Source organism: Lissotriton helveticus, chromosome 9 (genome assembly GCF_964261635.1).
Source record: "Lissotriton helveticus chromosome 9, aLisHel1.1, whole genome shotgun sequence".
Classification (NCBI taxonomy): Eukaryota; Metazoa; Chordata; class Amphibia; order Caudata; family Salamandridae; genus Lissotriton; species Lissotriton helveticus.
Genome location: NC_136070.1, coordinates 47,749,405 through 47,770,446, shown reverse-complemented (window position 1 = coordinate 47,770,446; position 21,042 = coordinate 47,749,405). Strand labels below are relative to the sequence as shown.

The 21,042-nt window shown below is 48.7% G+C and overlaps 1 long non-coding RNA gene across 1 annotated transcript in view; it reads left to right on the top strand.

The window, feature by feature from the left end:
* The first annotated feature begins 2,181 nt into the window (after positions 1–2,181).
* Positions 2,182–21,042, top strand: part of LOC144782613 (uncharacterized) — a 130,003-nt gene continuing 111,142 nt past the window's right edge. Inside the window, exon 1 of the long non-coding RNA XR_013601178.1 lies at positions 2,182–2,369. This is a non-coding gene — a long non-coding RNA (uncharacterized LOC144782613). The remainder of the gene's footprint in view (positions 2,370–21,042) is intronic.

Genomic DNA, 21,042 nt, shown 5'->3' with positions numbered 1-21,042 from the left:
TTTTATGAGATACCCAGCACAGTGATAGACAGGCACTTCTCTGCGTTATATTGAAGAATACTAGAATACCAGTAAGCAATCTATTCATTCATAGTTTTCAAGCACCCAAGTTAATGCATGGCTAGCTTCTCCAGTACAGGCTTTTTCTTTGCTTCCAGGGACTTGTAGTTCTGTATTATAGGGAGAGAACAACATGATCACAGCTGGGGGAGAGAAACCCACGAGGGAGACAGTTAGAAAACACATGCACTCTTGTGGAGTGCTTAAGGATAAAGAAGAAAGTAGTCCCCTAAAAATGAGCAGTAAAAGTATACAAGTAAAGAGGATATGCTCCAGGGGAGGGACAGAAACAAGACAAACCATCGAATAAGAATCAAGCAAATGAGAGTGACATCAGTGGCAACTAATGTTAAGTAATGAGTGGGCTTTAAGCACTGTCAGAGACAGCAGGCCTTTGGCAGGCTGGTATTTTGTCTTGCAGACTCGACCTAAAAAAGGATGCTTCTGGATAGTGCCAAGCAAGAGTTCCTAGGACGTTTTTTAGAGTAAGGAATATCTTTTGGGTCAAAATGGCCATTAATCAACATGCCCTGAACCTCCTCCAAGGATGTGGACATAGCGTGTGCCAATCTCCCATGGCTCATTGCACGCACATTACTGCCTGGCTCCGCACAAGCCATCGTAATCCTTGTCCACACGTTATCCACCTACTCAGGAATGACAGTTTTAGTCTTAAAAAAGAGGAAGTTGTGCTTTTTGCTGGAGAAACAGTCAAACAAATTACCACAATCCTGCGGATGTGGCCTAACGTCCATGGGTGCCGATGTTGGAATTGGGGAAGCAGGTTTGAGTCTCGCCGTTGGCTCAACATCCTGTGATTCTGGGCAAATAACTTAGGGGCATATTATCAAGACAGGCGATAAAAGTATGGCTGCTTTAGCGGCAGTAAACTGCCGCTAGAACGGCGATAATGGGCTTGATAATATGCTCTATGGAATCCCAATTGAAGCCCATGTTAGATGTCCTTCACATCTAAGATGGGCTTCAATTGGAATTCCATAGAGCATATTATCAAGCCCATTATCGCTGTTTTATCTTGATAATATGCCCCTTAATCTCCCTGTAACTACCAAAAATGAACATGTCCTTGTGTAACATGCTCACGTAAAGTGCTCTCATACTTTTGGGTTGAGTTTGCGCTATATAAAACTGCAACAAACAAAAGTTCATGGAGCAAAACTTTCTCAGAAGAAGGAGAGCTCTGACAGAGATGGCGATTCATCAAAATGATTGGGCAACGGAAGTGACATCACACACAATTTCACAACAGCACTGACCTAGTGTCCCACCCTTCTCCCCTCGTCACCCTCCTAATTGTTGCAGAGGGGCTAAAGGTAGGCTGAGGAGTGAAACTGTGGGAAGTAAACAAGACTTTTCAAGGCAGTGATTGCTTTAGGTTTTGGTAGTGCCTTGATGGAAGGTTACCAGACGACTCCAAGTCACCTAACTTATCAAGTTGCAGGGTCATTTTAGCTTGAACTGACCACTGACATTCACTGCTCTAGTACAATTGAGGTGAACCAGGACTACAACTCCCAGAATGCATTGCGCTTTTAAAAGACTGTACAGGAATGCGACATGGATCTGTCTGATGATGCTACCTTAATGTCTCTTGCGAGCAGGGGTAGCAAGAGCGGTGTCCCGGGTACTAAAGAGCAGGGCATTGCTCGCCCTTGCTACTCCTGGCCAGTCTCAACCCATGTCCATGTGTTATCTTTAAAAGGTCCATAACCTCAGGGTGTTATTTCTCAGGCCTCAGATTTTCTTTACCAGTCTGATGATACAGGGAGGGGTCATTGTGGTTCATTCATTGCAAATTGTAATGGGCTTGACACGTTTGTGACAGGAGAGAAGCCCTTCCAAACTTCTCCTGGGCCATTGCTTTGAATTACATTTTGGGAGTTGTAGTCCTTATAAAACAAGGACTACGCACCTGGCCTGGGTGAGCTTCTCACGCGTTTACTCGGGAAGTTTAATTTGTTTGGCCACGCCCCTTGAAGTAATTAATTTTGCTGTATGCGACGTTATAGCCAACGATAGTGAATTATTATTTTTCGGGTGTGCCCGAGGCTTGTAGGACGCGCAAACGTTCACGGGAGTCAACATGGTACAGGATGCTGTGGGCCGCTCCTTGACGCCCTGAAGCTGGCACCGTGCCCGGCTGGAGCCCTGCCCCAGCCCCGCCCGCCCCAGTGAGCAACTTTCCCCGTTGAGCAAGACCCGCGAAGGGTGTAGAATAGGACGGATCTCCCAGCCCGCTGACACCCGGTACCCCTCGCCTGGACGCCAGCAGCCCGTCTCCGTGCAAGGTAATGAAAATATGTCACTATTTCCTTAGCGTCCGTCCGTTCGATGCCCGGCTCTGCCGGGTACCGCCGATGCTCCGCCTGGTACCGCCAGGGCATTACCGTCTCTGTGCCAGGGCCAGGCTGTGCAGAACAGAGCTGTTTTATTTTGCTTCAGTTTTGCTGCTGACACACTGTGCAAGGGGGGGTATCCGATTTTGCCCCACACCGAGCTTTTTACACCATGATTGTGCTCTCATTTTGCACCTTTTTTGTTCTGCTCGAACAGCAGGAGTGAAGCAAACGCATCTTCCCCTTTTTTCTAATACGGAAAGTGAGACGTGGCACGAGGCAAAGTAAGTTAAAAAAAAAATGTGTCCGTTGCGACGGAAGCAGCCAAAATGATTGCACAGTGAGTTTGCTGCGCACTGTAGCAAACTCGCCAAAAAGCAGTTTCACGCGTGTACTGTTCTCTTGACGCAACGTGTCTGCATGTACCAGCGCGTGCCCGTGGATGGGTCCTGTAAGGTGCGTGAGCTGACTGTATCCAGTGCGTGCCCGTGGATGGGTCCTGTAAGGTGCGTGAGCTGACTGTGTATCCAGTGCGTGCCCGTGGATGGGTCCTGTAAGGTGCGTGAGCTGACTGTGTATCCAGTGCGTGCCCGTGGATGGGTCCTGTAAGGTGCGTGAGCTGACTGTGTATCCAGTGCGTGCCCGTGGATGGGTCCTAAGGTGCGTGAGCTGACTGTGTATCCAGTGCGTGCCCGTGGATGGGTCCTATAAGGTGCGTGCGCTGACTGTGTATCCAGTGAGTGCCCGTGGATGGGTTCTATAAGGTGCGTGAGCTGACTGTGTATCCAGTGCGTGCCCGTGGATGGGTCCTATAAGGTGCGTGAGCTGACTGTGTATCCAATGCGTGCCCCTAGGTTGCCGCCAGTCACTCATGTATGGACCCAATAGGTGCAAAACCTGGCAGCTTGTATCCAGTGCATGCCCACGTGTTGCCGTCTGTCCCTCCTGGGTGGATCCTATGGGGTGCATAAGCTGCCTATATCCACTGCATGCCCACAGGTTGCCGTCTGCCTCTCCTGGGTGGACCCTATGGGGTGCATAAGCTGCCTATATCCACTTCATGCCCACAGGTTGCTGTCCTGTCTCTCCTGGGTGGACCCTATTGGGTGCATAAGCTGCTTGTCTCCACTGCATGCCCACAGGTTGCTGTCCTGTCCCTCCAGGGTGGACCCTATTGGGTGCATAAGCTGCCTATATCCAGTGCATGCCCACAGGTTGCTGTCCTGTCCCTCCAGGGTGGACCCTATGGGGGGCATAAGCTGCCTATATCCACTGCGTGCCCACGGGTTGCTGTCCCGTCCCTCCTGGGTGGACCCTATGGGGTGCATAAGTTGCTTGTCTCCACTGCATGCTCACAGGTTGCTGTCCTGTCCCTCCAGGGTGGACCCTATGGGGTGCATAAACTGCTTGTCTCCACTGCATGCCCACAGGTTGCTGTCCTGTCCCTCCAGGGTGGACCCTATGGGGTGCATAAGCTGCCTATATCCAGTGCATGCCCACAGGTTCCTGTCCTGTCCCTCCAGGGTGGACCCTATGGGGTGCATACGCTGGCTGTAACCACTGCGTGCCCACGGGTTGCTGTCCTGTCCCTCCTGGGTGGACCCTATGGGGTGCATAAGCTGGATGTAACCACTGCGTGCCCACGGGTTGCTGTCCTGTCCCTCCTGGGTGGACCCTATGGGGTGCATAAGCTGGATGTAACCACTGCGTGCCCACGGGTTGCTGTCCTGTTCCTCCTGGGTGGACCCTATGGGGTGCATAAACTGCCTATATCAAGTGCATGCCCACAGGTTGCTGTCCTGCCCCTCCTGGGTGGACCCTATGGGGTGCATAAACTGCCTATATCAAGTGCATGCCCACATGTTGCTGTCCTGTCCCTCCTGAGTGGACCCTATGGGGTGCATAAGCTGGATGTAACCACTGCGTGCCCAAATGTTGCTGTCCTGCCCCTCCTGGGTTGACCCTATGGGGTGCATTAGCTGCCTATATCCAGTGCATGCCCCCGGGTTGCTGTCCTGCCCCTCCTGGGTGGACCCTATAGGGTGCATAAGCTGCCTATATCCAGTGCATGCCCACAGGTTGCCGTCTGCCCCTCCTGGGTGGACCCTATGGGGTGCATAAGCTGCCTATATCCAGTGCACACCCACAGGTTGCTGTCCTGTTCCTCCTGGGTGAACCCATGGAGTGCATACGCTGCCTATATCCAGTGAATGCCCCCGGGTTGCTGTCCTGTCTCTCCTGGGTGGACCCTATGGGGTGCATACGCTGGCTGTATCCAGTGCATGCCCACAGGTTGATGTCCTGTCCCTCCAGGGTGGAGCCTATGGGGTGCATAAGCTGTCTGTATCCAGTGCATGCCCACAGGTTGCTGCGCTGTCCTTCCTCAGTGGACCCTATAGAGTGTATGCGCTGGCTGCCTATGTCCACTGCATGCCCACAGGTCGCCGTCTGCCCCATCCTGGGTGGACCCTATGGAGTGCATAAGCGGCCTATATCCAGTGCATGCCCACAGGTCGTCGTCTGCCCCTCCTGGGTGGACCCTATGGAGTGCATAAGCTGCCTATATCCAGTGCATGCCTACAGGTCGCCGTCTGCCCCTTCTGGGTGGGCCCTATGGGGTGCATAAGCTGCCTATATCCAGTGCATGCCTACAGGTCGCCGTCTGCCCCTCCTGGGTGGACCCTATGGGGTGCATAAGCTGCCTATATCCACTGCATGCCTACAGGTCGCCGTCTGCCCCTCCTGGGTGGACCCTATGGGGTGCATAAGCTGTCTATATCCAGTGCATGCCCACAGGTTGCTGTCCTGCCCCTCCTGGGTGGACCCTATGGGGTGCATAAGCTGCCTATATCCACTGCATGCCCACAGGTTGCCGTCTGCCCCTCCTGGGTGGTCCCTATGGGGTGCATAAGCTGCCTATATCCACTGCATGCCCACAGGTTGCCGTCAGCCCCTCCTGGGTGGACCCTATGGGGTGCATAAGCTGGCTGTATCCACTGCATGCCCACAGGTTCCTGTCCTGTCCCTCCATGGTGGACCCCATGGGGTGCATAAGCTGGCTGTATCCACTGCATGCCCGCAGGTTGCTAGCCTGTCTCTCCTGGGTGGACCCCATGGGGTGCATACGCTGGCTGTATCCACTGCATGCCCACAGGTTCCTGTCCTGTCCCTCCATGGTGGACCCTATACATAGTTTCCTCTGGCTGCCTGTAACCACTGCACACCAGTGGTGTTCCTGTGTCACCCAAGGGGTGTCTGTGTCTCCTGTGCGACCTGTGAGCCGCAGACTCCAGCTCTGAGATCATATGACATGCCTGGCTGTATCCAGTGCATGCGTGTGATTCATTGACTTCTTGGTCCAGGAGGGTGTGTTAGGGCATCTGCCATCATTGCCTCTATCAGTGCATGTCCTGTGCATCTTCTCTGCTGCTCCTTGGTGGATCTATAGGGAATATGAGCTGCCGGTCTATATATGTGCAGGATGTGGCCCTCTACTGTGCCTCTCCTAGATGGACCCTATAGGGTTTATGAGCTGCCCGACTATATTTCGTGCAGGCTGCTGGTCTGCTGCTCCTGGGTAAACCTATAAGAGCCTATAAGCTGGCTGCCTCCAGTGCATTCTGTGGCTGCTTCTCCGCTGCTCCTGGGTGGACCATATATATATATATCTATCTATTAACCCTGGGCGAAGAACTACGCTCCGTTCGCGGAGCTTGCGGAGTTTTGGCAACTCCGCGTTCTACGGAGAACGCGAAGCTGTCGATTACTCCGCGATCCGGTGCGTAGCGTAGTTCTCGCGCGCTGAATAACATTATCGCGTGCGCCGGGGGTAAGTTCGCGCGATATTTGACGCGATCACGCACTTTGGAAATAAGGGAACGCAAGCGGGCGGGACAAACCTCTTGAGTAACTTAGCGCGCTAGCTATCTCGAGCATGCAGGCAGCGCCCCGAACACGCGCACCGCGCTCCCGAAGACGAAAAACGGCGCGCGAACGGGTCTAGCAAGCTACTACGCATGTCCGCGGAGCTACGCGAAGGTCGCGGAGTGCAACTGCGTCTTCGCGTAGCTCCGCGGAGTGCGGCTCCGCGAACTACGCCCAGGGTTACTATCTATACTACTATTATAAAGAGAGAACTGTGTCCTTTGAGCCAGGTAAACTCGAAAAGTACACAACCAATCGCAACACCCAATACAGCGTTGGAAAGGGGGGGGGGGTCCTGTAGATGGACATAGGCTATAAAAAACAAAATAGACGTTATTTAAAAAATAAACAATAAAAGAAAAGTAGTCCCTAAAATACCCCTGTACTCCAAAACCCAAACCTAGCCCTGAACCCTTAAAATACCCCTGTACCCCAAAACCCTAACCTACCCCTGAACCATAAAAATAACCCTGTACCCCAAAACCCAAACCTACCCCTGAACCCTAAAATACCCCTTTATCCCAAAACCCAAACCTAGCCCTGAACCCTAAAAATACCCCTGTACCCCATAACCCAAAACTATATCTGAACCCTTAAAATACGCAAACACCCCAAAACATATACCTCAGTACCCCAAAACATATACCCCTATACCCATACTTACGTCTGCTCAGGGGGTCCTCAACTGTTTAGAAAATTAAATAATGGCAAATTATTGTAGTGTATATACGAACAGATAAAGCAAAACTGACACTATTAAAACACTCTGTAAATGTGAAGAAATTTGGACTTGGAGTTAAAAAAAAATGTATGTTGGGAAATTAAGTAGCAAACAAAATAGATTGATGATCCCAACTGAAGTGCTGGAATGCACCCACAAAGAGCACCAATTAAAGAGCAAAAAAGACTAAGTAATGTTTGGACTTGGCCCTCCTCGCAGGGTCAGCCCAAACGTTCTGCCATCTATTTTTTCTGAATTCGTTTTTGTTGTCCTTAGGACTCTGTGCACTTTACTCCTGCTAACCAGTGCTAAAGTACTTGTACTCACTCTCTAAAACATGGTCAAATTGTCTTACACCTGATTTGCATATGTAATCTATGTCCCTTACACATTAGTATAGTGTAAACCCAGGGCCTGTAAATTAAGTAGTGGGCCTACAGCACTTATTGTGCCAACCACTTCAGTAGCCCTATAAAACATGCCCCAGATCTTCAATTGCAGCCTCAATGCAGTTTAAACTGCCTATTTGACTTGGCAAAATAAATTCATTTCTAAGTCTTAAACTCTCCTTTTATTACATGTGTCATCCCCAAGTTAGGCCCTTGTCACCACCCCCTTTTGTACCGCTTGTTATCCCATAAGGCAGGGTGCATTTTAATTAAAACGTTGGACATGTTCTTAAGTTTTACTGGTTCTGGTAGTGAAAAACTTCTACATTTGTTTTTCAATACTGGGAGGCCCACCTCTCTCATAGGATAACATTGGGTTGCCCGATTACATTTAAAATGTGCTAACTTTTGATTGGGAACAGGTAGAGGTTTCATGTTTTGGTGGCTGGGAGATTGTAATTTCAAATACTATTTAATAGTAGTCAGATTTTAAGTTGCATGTTTGAAATTGCTACTTTTTGAAAGATGATATTTTCCTGCTCTAGCTATTTATGGCCTGTAGCCTGTTCCTGGTTCCCATGACTGGGAGAAGTTGACAGCTAGACATTGTTTATTCCTTCAAGACAGCCACACAATAATGAGATTAGGTGTGCCCGAATGGGCCATTTCTGGCAGGAATGCGGGTGGAGCTGGGCACAGCCATATTTGGAAATCAAAAGGCTGTGCCCAGCCTTCACATTAGTCCATTGTGCTGTCAGTCAGGCTCGAAATTCCAAGTAATTCAAAGAGAATCTGTAGAAACGTCTCCCTTCTCCATAGAAGGCAGCAGGTACAAAAATATGTCCTTTAGACGCACTCCTTAGTTCACTTTCTGGACCTGCGGAATAACTGTCAGAGGACTACCTGCTTCTGTGATCTGCTGTGTACTTCAGAACACTGCTTTGCTGCACTTAGGACTACTCTGCTGCCTAAAGCCTGAAGCCTGCCATAAACCCTCAGAGGCTAGCACTACAGTTTGAGCCCTGTTCCACTATTTAAACCCAGGACAACAAGAGTGACTCCAACAGCTAGTTGACTGGTCTCCTGATCCGAGCCTCAAGGACAGAAAAGGTTCCACCCATCTTGAAACCGCAGGTTGACTCCCAGTGAGCGCTGACCTTCCGTGTGGCGCCTCACCAGTTCTGGACCCTTGGAAGAGGTGGTAAAAGTGCCTAGATAGCCAAAACCCACAACTTACGACAGAAAATGTTTGGCTAAAAAGTGCTCTGAGAACCAAGAGGAGACCGAGACCTAACTGCTTGATGCCACACCTATCGCCTGACTTCGAGACAACTCCTGCTACATTCTTTTCTGCAGCAGCAAATCCTGTTCAGCGATCTTTCACAGAGGGATATCCAGCCTCGTGTAGTCCTCTTCGGGTGCAGCTTCAACGCACTGTCAATCTTCACTGCAACTTCATCCAGCAGCTCCCCGACCACGTTGCCTCCTCCTCAGACACCACATGAGCCTTGCCTCACTGAACTGTACCCTTTCAGACATTTTTTCACCAAATTTCTTCCAAGTCCAAAGGGTAGTGCTGACCAGACTTGCGCTCCATTGTGGTCACTATATTTTTTGACTTTGACCCTGTCTCATCTGACTAGATGTTCTCTGTTGACCCTTTGATCTTGTAGGCACTAGTTACTACCATAAACTTTAACCCCTTCCCTGCGCTGCGAATTCCGCTGCAGCGCAGCTAGGGGGTGAGCACGATACTTCGGTGCTTATGACGGCTGTCATGAGTCACGGGCGGTGTGTGCTCATGACAGTGTGGTGCCTTCATGACCCCGCCAGCTCATTAAATCACCCGCAAAGGGGGGAATTAGTGCCGCATGGGCGGAGCGGTACAAAAGGGGGTGGTGATGGACGGAGCATCTGAACCAATCAAACACTCACACCCAGTCAAAAGATCTGGGTTTGATCCATCACCGTTCTTTAGCCCACTCTGCCACCCCTGTTCAGACATGGCTATATGCAAATCAGCCTGACCCTGTGCCTCATGGGAACAGTCCAGCCCGAACTGCCAAGCCATGCCCTCCCTGGACCGGAAACAAGCCTCCGAGGACCGGCATCTGGCATTACAGCCGTCTTGGGCGGAGCGGCAGCGGCATGACTGCTCCACACCTTAATGAGCACACGCCTACCGTGGCTCATGACGGCGTGGAGCCGTCAAGAGCACCGAAGGGGTTACAAATTAATACCTCCGGTTCTGATGATTGGATTTTAGTCATTTTGGTGTCAAATAATTTTCTAACTGTACTCTTATTTTAAATTATAATGGGATTTTTCTTGTGTTGCATTTTAACTTTATTACTTTAATTGTACTTCAGAAGTACTTTACACATTGTCTCTAAGTTAAACCTGACTGCTTTTTGTGTCAAGCGCCCAGACAGTTAAGCACAGATTAATTTAATTACTTTAGTGGTTCACCCTGATGGGATTGGGGCTGTTGCTTGAGCAGGGTTTCCAAACCACTCAACCAACAAGCACATTTCTCACAGTAATCTGCTGGGGGCTAGCACCCCACATCATCTTTTAGAACTAACACAACATTTTGAAATGCTCCAATTTTTACATATTTTTTGTTTGTGAATTAAATCAAATATTTCATAATTTGTGTATTTTTTCGATATATATACTTGCCTTTTGTATTTTGTATTTTTTGTTTTTGAGGTGCAGATTGTAGAACTTGCCTCAGTGGTGGTGCTTGGCTTCCAGTAGTGATTCAGTGTGCGCCCAGAGCAGCCAAAAGATTAAGAACCACCGCTATAGGGAGTGTGAGCTTGCTACCTGTATCAGTGCATGCCATGGGCTCCTTCTTTGGCGCTCCTGCGAGGACCCTATAGGGTGTACGAGCTGGCTCCTTGTAGCCAGTGCATGCAGTGGGCTGCTTTTCTGCTGCTCATTGGAGGACTCCAATGGGGTCGTACCCTAGATGACTGTACCCAGTGTATACCATGGCTGTTCCTCTCCATCTCCTGGATACCTGGATGCAGTGCATGCATGGGCTGCTTCTCTGCTGTTCCCGATTGGACCCTATAGGGCCGGGATACTCAAAGTAAGTTCTGTAGGCTGCATGCAGGCCTCCTGACCTTTACATGCGGCCCTCCCGACTTTTACAGACAGCCCTCCCGACTTTTACAGACGGCCCTCCCGACTTTTATATGCGGCCCTCCTGACCTTTACATGCGGCCCTTCTGACCTTTACATGCGGCCATCCCGACCTTTACATGCGACCCTCCCGACCTTTACATGCGGCCCTCCCGACCTTTACATGCGGCCTTCCCGACATTTCCACGCGGCCCTCCCGACTTTTACACGCGGCCCTCCCGACTTTTACACGCAGCCCTCCCGACTTTTACACGCGGCCCTCCCGACTTTTAGACGCGGCCCTCCCGACTTTTACATGCGGCCCTCCCGACTTTTACATGCGGCTCTCCTGACTTTTACATGCGGCCCTCCCGTCTTTTACATGCAGCCCTCCCGACTTTTACAGACGGCCCTCCCGACTTTTACATGCGGCCCTCCCGTCTTTTACAGACGGCCCTCCCGACTTTTACAGACGGCCCTCCCGACTTTTACATGCGGCCCTTCCGACCTTTACATGCGGCCCTCCCGACCTTTACATGCGGCCCTCCCGACCTTTACATGCGGCCCTCCCGACCTTTACATGCGGCCATCCCGACCTTTACATGCGGCCCTCCCGACCTTTACATGCGGCCCTCCCGACCTTTACATGCGGCCATCCCGACCTTTACATGCGGCCCTTCCGACCTTGACAGTTGGCCCTCCTGACCGTGACAGATGGCCCTCCTGACCTTGACAGACTGCCATCCTGACCTTTAAAGATCACTTAAAAGTGATTGTTTTCATGCTAATAGTGAACCAAGACATGGGTGGCCTGGGTTTCTATTGTACATGAAAAACATTATAGATTTTTAATCAAACACAGGGGAAGGATTTGTACAGCGCACATCATGAAATCTTGTATTTTGAGGTCCTTTTCATATGTGATAATGAAGAAAAAGGGGGTAAACATGAAATACAACAGTTGCCTAGGATCACACCATTTGGTTAAGGGGGAAGCCAGGATTAATCCTAGTTTTGTTTTTAGTTTCACTTTGTGCAATGCAGCCACTAAATGTATATGCTTAACACCTTCGCTGCGGTGGCTATACCGCCTCAGCGCTAACGGTCGCCGGGGGGGGGGGGAGCGCGCGGCTCACCTGCGCGGGTGACAGAACCGTTCCGTCACGGCTCGCGGGTGAGCTGTGCTTGTGACGGAACGGTTCCGTCACGGCCCCGCCCGCTTAATGAAACGCGCTGCGCAGGCGCGAAATCAGCACCGCGCAGGCGCAAAATCAGCGCCGCACGGCGAGCGGGCCGTGACTGAACCGTTCCGTCATGAGCACAGCCCATCCGAGGGGCGTGATGGAACGGTTCCGTCAATAACGTCGAAAGAGTTAATTTCTTCTACACCCACCTTAAAGCCAACTTTCCCCTGACTGTCACCCTGCTGGGTGGACTCTATTGGGAATGTACGCTGGCTGTAGTCCGTTCAAGCCATGGGTTGCTTTCTACCTCACCTGGCTGGACTCTAGAGAGGACGTACATTCTGTGGGTATGGTTGGTTGACCCCCAAAGGCATGTTCTGGACTTGCACTGTCAGAGATATCTCTAGGTCTTTGACCATATGCTGGATAAATGTGATACCTGGGCCAAAAAATAAAATCTAGAATAGCAGACATCGAAACACACCACCACCACCACTACTGGGAGACATCCTTTACCACGAAACCTTGACAACGCGGTATGGTTACATCGCGGTTTTGACAACGAAAGTCATTACATCGACTTGCACTGGAGAGCGCTCTAGACTAAGGTAAAGTGTGAATTACTATTCCAACACCCTCCCTACTGTACGTAGACTGGAGTTGGAATAGTAATTCAAACTATAAGTCCAGCACCCTCCAGCACAAGTTGATGTAACTACTTGTGTTGTCAAGACCGCCATGTAACATACCGCGTTGCGATGGTACGCGTTGTATCATCATTTATTCCTACTACTACTACAGTAATCTTTCTGGTGGGATTTCAAGAGGAGGCAGTGTGTACACAGAGCTGGCGCAAATACTCAGTTGGCTTCGAATTAGAGAGGGTCCGGGAGGTAGGGGTACGTGGGTGGTGTGGGGCAATAGAGCAACTTCAGTAGGGCACTGCAAAGGAGAGTGTCTGAACAGCAGAGGAGAATTTGGCTTGCATAGGAGCGGGTTTGGGATAGGAAAGAGGGGTAGTTTTTTGGGGGAAGAAAGGAGTATTTTGGGAGAGCTGTAGGAGGAGACTTTAGGGAGAACAAGGAGCTTTGGGTGCACCGATTCTCGCGTAAGAATTTCCAAAAACCCAGGTAAAATAGCATTTTTCTCTTCGAGCACTCCTTTTGCGTAGTTACAAGATCTTAGTATAAAGAAACTAATTGCCATCTTATGCCCCCTTGTTTTGGTGGCATAAGTCAGTGCATTCATGTAGAGCTGGTCCTAGGGAGCAGAGAGAAGAGAATTTTAGGGAAGAAGAGGGGAGGTTTTGTGGGGGTGCAGAGATGGTGGTGGAGGGAAACATCCTTTACAACGCAACTTTTACCACGCAGTGCCTTTATGACGCAACTTTTACAACGCAAACCATTACAACGCATTGCGCTGGGGGGCGCTCTAGGATAGGGAATACGTTTAATTTACTATCCAACACATTTCCTAGTGTCCACGGGGACTGGAGTTGGAATAGTAAATTAAACTATTCATTATCCAGCACCCCAAAGCGCTATGCGTTGTAATGGTATGCGATGTAAAAACCACGTTGTAAAGGCATGCGATGTAAAAGCATGCGTTGTAATGTCATACATCCAGTGGTGGACGAAGGTGGTCTTGTGAGAGATGCCTTTTAGGGATCACAGAGGAGAAGCATGTGAGGAGCAGGCAGAGGACTTTGGAGGAAGGGTTGGTTGGGGGGGATGCTGTGACTGTGTCATGCAGTGCTCGTGACATGACACAAGTATCGGTCACATGGTGAAAGAAGGCGGGGAGGGGGTTCTGGCCTGGGACAAGTCAGAAGAAGCAGCTGCTTGGCTCAGAAAAAAAAACTACAGCAACATCCTCTGGGTGGAAGGGCTGAGAAGGAGCAGGTCCAGCGTACATGCCTGTCAAGGTGGGGGGTGAGGGGGCATTTCCAACTTTCCAAACCTGTGAGGGGGTTAGCATCCAGGGCTTAATTTGTGCAGGTGCTTTCCGGTGCTCAGCGCTACACTTAATTGTCAGCACCGGGGCTTATGACTGTCTGCCACATGGTAGTGACGCCTGCCAATCTAGGAACGAGCAAAACAAATTCTGTTTATTTCAATTTATGTTTCCAATTATTAGTATGTGCCTCAAGTCATTCTTATCGATTTGGGGCCTGTAATACTATGAATTGTCACACTTTTAAGAGTGTGATGATTATTAGTGTGTTGGTGCTGTCATTGGCAGTGTTGCCAGGGGCAACGGCTGGTGCACGCTCTAGTGTCCTCCTGTCGAGGTCCCCGGCACTACGTTTTTTTTTACAAATTAAGCACTGGCTAGCATCTCACTTTAGTGAAGTTTCAGTCTGAACTAGATCAGGTAGTCATGACAACAAACGTGCACCTTTGTATAAAAGTTGTATCTGAGGGCGGGTCAAAGCTTCTAGGCCAGGGTGTGCTTTGCACTGAGGTCCAGAGAAACAGGAAGAGACATTAAGTTACCCATGCTCAGCCGGGAAAGAGCCCAGAATGTTCCTTCATGTGCTGTGTTTTAAGATGGACGATAGAACATTGGCTCCATGTGAACAAATCCACTGAAACACAGGCTTCAACAACTCGGGCTCAGAAAACAACTACTGCCAAAACAGAGTTCGAATTTAATATCCCCCTATAACAAGCACTGTCAGTGCCAATAGGTCTGGCACAAAGTACAAGAGCCCACTTTTGAAGAGCATACCCCATCACACATTCCTATCAAGCTTTGTGTGGATACAGCTCCAATATCCCCTACTCCCCCCCTCCACACACTCCCCCTCTCTTTTCATGAAGCCACAGTGCCCTGGAACTGATGGAACTATCACATTTGTGCCCATGCCCTCTGGCCTGCAGTGTATTGGCACTGCCATTGGGGGGCATATGTCTTGGTCTCTAAGTCAATCATTCAAAAAAAAACACACCTCTTTAAGACAGAGGGGGCAGGAGCTTGGGTTTCAAGGGATGTTGGCGGGAAGACCAGGACATTAGGAGAGCTGGGTAAGGTGTGAAGGAGGCCCTCTCCTACATCTGAGGAGGTAGCCTTAGACAAGTGAGGGCACAGGTAAGGGCCAACTTGAACTTCCCTGGCTGGTTTAGGATCAGTGCCTCGGGCAATGTAAGGACTGAAATGGCACTAAAGATTCTACAGAAATGTGTTGCATTCCGTATTATGTTTCTCTCTTCCCCTTTCAGGTTGTTTGTATACTTTTGATTATGGCACCTGCCAGCTCGTTGGGAAGCTCTATTCTGTTAAGAACTCTTCCCTCAGAGTTGAGCTGTCTGCCTTCCTGTAGGTACTGTGCTCTTGCTCATTAAACTATTTTCTCCATTTTTATTGGACTATATTATTTTATTGGATTCTTTTCTACAATGCAGTGGTTCTGGAGAGTTGTAAGGGTGGTATGTGCTTTTTGGAGCACATTGGCACACATATATTACTAAAGCATGGTGTGCTACTCCGCTCTCATTTACAAACAGCATATTGTCCATTGAAGTGTACACATACACATTGTTTTACTGACAAAACTATATAGTAAGCAAATGTTAATGTGTGGAAATAGGGTTTCAGTAGGCCTGGGCAGAATGTTTAATTCCACTGACTGAATTGGAGGAATTTAGTCATTCTGTGTTACTCTTGTAAAGTTTTACTTTTCTAGAGAGGGCTGGAAGAGGGAGCAGTCCGTCTGAGCTTAAAAATCACTGAAGATTAAAGTTTAATGCAGCCCTCTTTATAACGACTATAGTGCATACATCTCAGCGCCCTTACATACTCCGCAGTGCATACATCTCAGCGCCCTTACATACTCTGCAGTGCATACATCTCGGTGCCCTTACATACGCTGCAGTGCATACATCTCGGCGCCCTTACATACTCCGCAGTGCATACATCTCAGCGCCCTTACATACTCTGCAGTGCATACATCTCTGTGCCTTTACATACTCTGCAGTGCATACATCTCGGCGCCCTTACATACTCCGCAGTGCATACATCTCGGCACCCTTACATACTCTGCAGTGCATACATCTCTGTGCCCTTACATACTCCGCAGTGCATACATCTCAGCGCCCTTACATACTCTGCAGTGCATACATCTCTGTGCCTTTACATACTCTGCAGTGCATACATCTCGGCGCCCTTACATACTCCGCAGTGCATACATCTCGGCACCCTTACATACTCTGCAGTGCATACATCTCTGTGCCCTTACATACTCCGCAGTGCATACATCTCTGTGCCCTTACATACTCCGCAGTGCATACATCTCGGCGCCCTTACATACGCTGCAGTGCATACATCTCAGTGCCCTTACATACTCTGCAGTGCATACATCTCGGTGCCCTTACATACGCTGCAGTGCATACATCTCAGTGCCCTTACATACTCTGCAGTGCATTCATCTCGGTGCCCTTACATACGCTGCAGTGCATACATCTCGGTGCCCTTACATACGCTGCAGTGCATACATCTCAGTGCCCTTACATACTCTGCAGTGCATTCATCTCGGTGCCCTTACATACGCTGCAGTGCATACATCTTGGTGCCCTATATTTTTGAAAGTGGGGGACCCCTATATATTAATGCACTATCTATACATAGGGAAGAAACATTTATTTGAAAAGGTCTATAACTAGTGAATGAAACTGAAACTAAATAGATGAATACCACTATTAAGTGAGCCCACTAACTTTAGTACTAATTAACCAAATACATAGATATATTCTGATTTATTTTATTTTTCATATATATATATATATTTTTTGTACACGTTTTTATACAATTTCAAAAAGATAAATAGACATTTGATAGATAAATTTCAATATATTTGATAATCAATGGATATTTCAATTAGTGTTGACAGACTAATCTAAAAACTACATAACAAATACATAGATGAGCATACAACAAGAGATGATGGGGGCAAAGTGGTAGGTAGCACACAGGCAAAGCGGTGGGTGACACACTACGCGCGTTTCGGCTTTGAAAGCCTTCATCAGGTGACCTGTCTTTGGCAATGTGGAAGTAGCTCAAGATGAGAGGGAATTCAGACTTAAAAACATGTAAATCGTCAGAGGCACGTGTTCCAAAGTGAGGAGGTGGTCACATGCTGATATAAAAAGAAGAAGGGGGACGCACGCTATAGCCCTCGTAATGATGACGAGGATGTATATGGGAATTCTTCTGGGACGGTAAAACGATGCTCGAAGTATTTTGATGTTTCAGGAGAATCATCCGGATGAGGATATCATCGTGGAATCTTAATCTGAAAGTGGGATCCCTTAGTGGAAGCTGAGGGCCAGTAAGATGTGTTCAGACAAAGGATCTATAGTCTGTCTGTTATAACGCAGGATATGGCCCTCATGTTCACTGGTGCTCTGGAGAAACTCGCCAAACACGGCCCTTACATATGCTGCAGTGCATACATCTCGGTGCCCTTACATACTCTGCAGCGCATACATCACGGTGCCCTTATATACTCTGCAGTGCATATATCTCTGTGCCCTTACATACTCTTCAGTGCATACGTCTCGGTGCCCTTACATACTCTGCAGCGCATACGTCTCGGTGCCCTCACATACTCTGCAGTGCATACGTCTCAGTGCCCTTACATACTCTGCAGTGCATACGTCTCGGTGCCCTTACATACTCTGCAGTGCATACGTCTCAGTGCCCTTACATACTCTGCAGTGCATACATCTCAGCGCCCTTACATACTCTGCAGTGCATACATCACGGTGCCCTTCCATACTCTGCAGTGCAAACATCTCGGTGCCCTTACATACTCTACAGTGCATACATCTCGGTGCCCTTACATACTCTGCAGTGCATACATCTCAGTGCCCTTACATACTCTGCAGTGCATACATCTCAGCGCCCTTACATACTCTGCAGTGCATACATCACGGTGCCCTTACATACTCTGCAGTGCAAACATCTCTGTGCCCTTACATACTCTTCAGTGCATACGTCTCGGTGCCCTTACATACTCTGCAGCGCATACGTCTCGGTGCCCTCACATACTCTGCAGTGCATACGTCTCAGTGCCCTTACATACTCTGCAGTGCATACGTCTCGGTGCCCTTACATACTCTGCAGTGCATACGTCTCAGTGCCCTTACATACTCTGCAGTGCATACATCTCAGCGCCCTTACATACTCTGCAGTGCATACATCACGGTGCCCTTCCATACTCTGCAGTGCAAACATCTCGGTGCCCTTACATACTCTACAGTGCATACATCTCGGTGCCCTTACATACTCTGCAGTGCATACATCTCAGTGCCCTTACATACTCTGCAGTGCATACATCTCAGCGCCCTTACATACTCTGCAGTGCATACATCACGGTGCCCTTACATACTCTGCAGTGCAAACATCTCGGTGCCCTTACATACTCTACAGTGCATACATCTCGGTGCCCTTACATACTCTGCAGTGCATACATCTCGGTGCCCTTACATACTCTGCAGTGCATACATCTCGGTGCCCTTACATACTCTGCAGTCCATACATCTCGGTGCCCTTACATACGCTGCAGTGTATACATCTCAGTGCCCTTACATACTCTGCAGTGCATACATCTCGGTGCCCTTACATACTCTGCAGTTCATACGTCTCGGCGCCCTTACATACTCTGCAGTGCATACGTCTTAGCGCCCTTACATACTCTGCAGTGCATACATCTCGGTGCCCTTACATACTCTGCAGTGCATACGTCTCGGTGCCCTTACATACTCTGCAGTGCATACATCTCGGTGCCCTTACATACTCTGCAGTGCATACATCACGGTGCCCTTACATACTCTGCAGCGCATACATCTCAGCACCCTTACATACTCTGCAGTGCATACATCTCGGTGCCCTTGCATACTCTGCAGTGCATACATCTCAGTGCCCTTACATACTCAGCAGTGCATACATCTCGGTGCCCTTACATACTCTGCAGTGCATACGTCTCGACGCCCTTACATACTCTGCAGTGCATACATCTCAGCGCCCTTACATACTCTGCAATGCATACATCTCGGCACCCTTAGATACTCTGCAATGCATACATCTCGGCGCCCTAACATACCCCACTGTGCATACATCTTGGCACATTTACATACTCTGCAGCGAGTAAACTTTAATCTGCAGTGATTTTTAAACATAGAGGGACTGCTCCCTCTTCTTGCCCTGTTACCGAATCACTGCAAAGCACAGCATCCCCCTCGGCACCCTTACATACTCTGCAGCAATCACTGCAGAGTATGAAAGGGTGCTGAGGGGTATGCACTGCAGAGTGATATGCAGTGGTTTCTAAAGTTTACAAACCACTGCATACCACTCAGAGATGGCACCCTCACAGTGGGGCCGATTCACAGAATTAATCTGAGACAAAATCCTAAACTTACTACTTTTGGTATACACAGAAGGCATTTGGTAGTAGTAAAGTTAGGATTTTGTCTTAAGTTTTGGTCTTAAGGCAAAATCCTAACTAAAGGCAAAATCCTAACTTAAGACGAACTACTAACATAAGACTAACTGCTAACTTTATTACTACTAAATGCCTTCTGTGAATACCAAAAGTAGTAAGTAGAGGATTTTGTCTCAGATTAGTTCTGTGAATCGGCCCCATAGTATTTAGTACAAAGGGTATTGGGCTGCGCTATTGTCTTTTTGGACGCTATGGTGCATTTTGCGATGTGGAATTCCGAGGAATTTTAATGTAATTACGGGTAAGCAAATTCTGCCCACCTCTAGGTTTTAGCAAACATTTATCATTTTCACATCACCTTTCTAAGTGCCTTGAATTGTTTTGATCCGATAAAAATATTTCTTTCTATCACACTTAAGAGCTACAAAATGTGCTTCATTTGTGCTTTCTTAACTACTTTGAAATATTTGTACAGTTCATTTTGGGGTATTTAAGTGTTGTTGTGTGTTAGGAAAAAATTGACCACCTACAGCTTTTCCTTTACCACGCCCATTCTTCCAGCAGGATTATTGTTCCATACAAAGGATAAGCAATAATTTATGAGTACACATAGCCTGACCTGTGACCTCTGATTTTGAAGGCACAGCAAATGTGACAAAGTATACTGGGGTGCTGCAGCTATTCCAGAGCCCATGTACAGAAGGGTTGTATGTCAGTACAACGCATGCTTTTACCCCGCATGCCATTACAACACGGGGATTACAACGCAAGTCGTTACAACGACTTGCGTTGGGGGGCGCTGGATAGTGGATTAGTTTAATTTTCTATTCCAACTCCAGTCCCCATGGATAGTAGGGAAGGTGTTGGATAGAAAATTCAACTATTCCCTTTCCAACAGCGCCCTCCAGCGAAAGTTGTTGTAACGACTTTCGTTGTAATTCCTGCGTTGTAATGGAAGTGCGGGGCAATAGTTGCGTCGTAAAGGATGTCCCCCATACAGAAGATACTTCAACTCCAAGAGGCAAGCCAGGTGAAGTATTTGGGCTTCCTCTAAATAGGTCTGTAGGCCAATGGCATGATTTAGGGGCAGCTGCGGCCCGTGCAGGTAATAGCGGTGGGGCTGGGCGGGCGTAAGAGGGGGTCTCGACGGACGATGAAAGTTATTTTTTTAGATTTACTCTCGTCATTGTCCATGGAAATCCCCCCCCCTGCCCCCCCAATCTGGCTCCACCGCCACACCACTCTCACCTGCACGGGCCACGGCTCTTTAGGGAGAATGGGGCATCCAAGTGGTCGGTAGAGAAGTTCAAACACCGCTTTAGCCTACAAAGACAAGGGCAGATTAAGAGGCAAGGTGGTGCATCTGTCAGGTCGATATGGAGGGGCAAAGTTATATCCTGTGAACATAGGTCTGTAGGCAAATACATTGAATTCAGGACAGAGTGGGTCTCCTGTGAAGCCAGCAGGGCTGAGGGATGTTTAAAAGTGACCAGAGCAGATTGTACATAACAAACCACTGTGTCTGTAGTGGTTTAGCACCATGCTGTGGTATTGCACAGTGATACCAGCCACAGACCGGCCTATTTCACAGGGTATGGCTTATTTTATCAGCAATTGTATGGCTTTGCAGGGCTCTGAACAGTCCATGGATCCTTGCTGAATGGTTCGGGCCCTCTGACTAATGAAGCCCTGGTGTCTTTTTGTCTGATCTGTCTGTCACTGTGTCTGTTCGGTGACTGTCTAGTGATGGTTTTCTTTTGTTTAAGGCAGGACTGCTGGGTGCATGTGTGTCGTCTTTCGTTCAGTGTTTGCAGTATGTATTTGATGTCTAAGG